Raw genomic sequence first — 880 nt, 5'->3', positions numbered from 1 at the left:
GTCGGGACCATTACTTTTTGACGAAGAAATCGATCGTACAGTTCGTAGAAATCAAAGAGAGATAAGGCACAGCTTATGATACACGGAGAACGAGCAAGAAGACGACACTCAACCCCCAACCGAAGAGATGGCTGAAAACCAAGGCAATCAGCTACCTCCAGCAATTGCGGCTAATCAAAATCCTGCTCCACGTACTATGTATGATTATGCTAAACCTTCTTTAACAGGAACTGAATCTAGCATAGTTAGACCTGTTGTAGCTACAAATACTTTTGAACTAAAACCTAACACTATTTAGATGATACAACAATTTGTTCAATTTGATGGTTTGTAGGATGAAGATCCCAACACTCACTTAGCGAACTTTCTGGAATTTTGTGATACATTTAAAATCAATGGAATTTTTTATGATGTCATACGTCTTTGGTTGTTTCCCTTTTCACTGAGAAACAAAGCGTAAACAATGGTTGAACTCGTTACCACGAGGGTCTATCACTACTTGGGAACAAATGACCGAGAAATTTTTACTAAAATATTTTTCGCATGCTAAAACTGCTAAATTACATAATGATATCTCTTCTTTTGTGCAGATGGATTTAGAAACACTTTACGATACATGGGAGAGATACAAAGACTTACTGAGAAGGTGCCCTCACCATGGGTTACTGCTTTGGCTTCAAGTACAAACATTCCACAATGGTCTGAATCCCTCGACTCGGCAAATGGTTGACGCAGCTGTTGGTGGAACCATCAACAATAAAACACCGGAAGATGCCTATGAATTTATAGAGGAGATGTCAATAACTATCAGTGGCAAGTTATGAGGACAAAGCCAACGAAAATAGCCAACATTTATAACATTGATTCGATCACCATGCTC

At 38.9% G+C, this 880-nt stretch overlaps 1 non-coding gene across 1 annotated transcript; it reads right to left on the bottom strand.

Moving 5' to 3' along the window:
* Positions 1–558: 558 nt before the first annotated feature.
* On the bottom strand, positions 559–664 carry LOC128281180 (small nucleolar RNA R71). The gene has a single exon (XR_008271392.1). It is a non-coding gene; the product is annotated as a small nucleolar RNA R71 (small nucleolar RNA).
* Positions 665–880: the final 216 nt, after the last annotated feature.

Source organism: Gossypium arboreum, chromosome 9, assembly GCF_025698485.1.
Source record: "Gossypium arboreum isolate Shixiya-1 chromosome 9, ASM2569848v2, whole genome shotgun sequence".
NCBI lineage: Eukaryota > Viridiplantae > Streptophyta > Magnoliopsida > Malvales > Malvaceae > Gossypium > Gossypium arboreum.
Note: the sequence above shows the minus strand (reverse complement) of the source record. Positions and strands in the feature narration are given on the sequence as shown.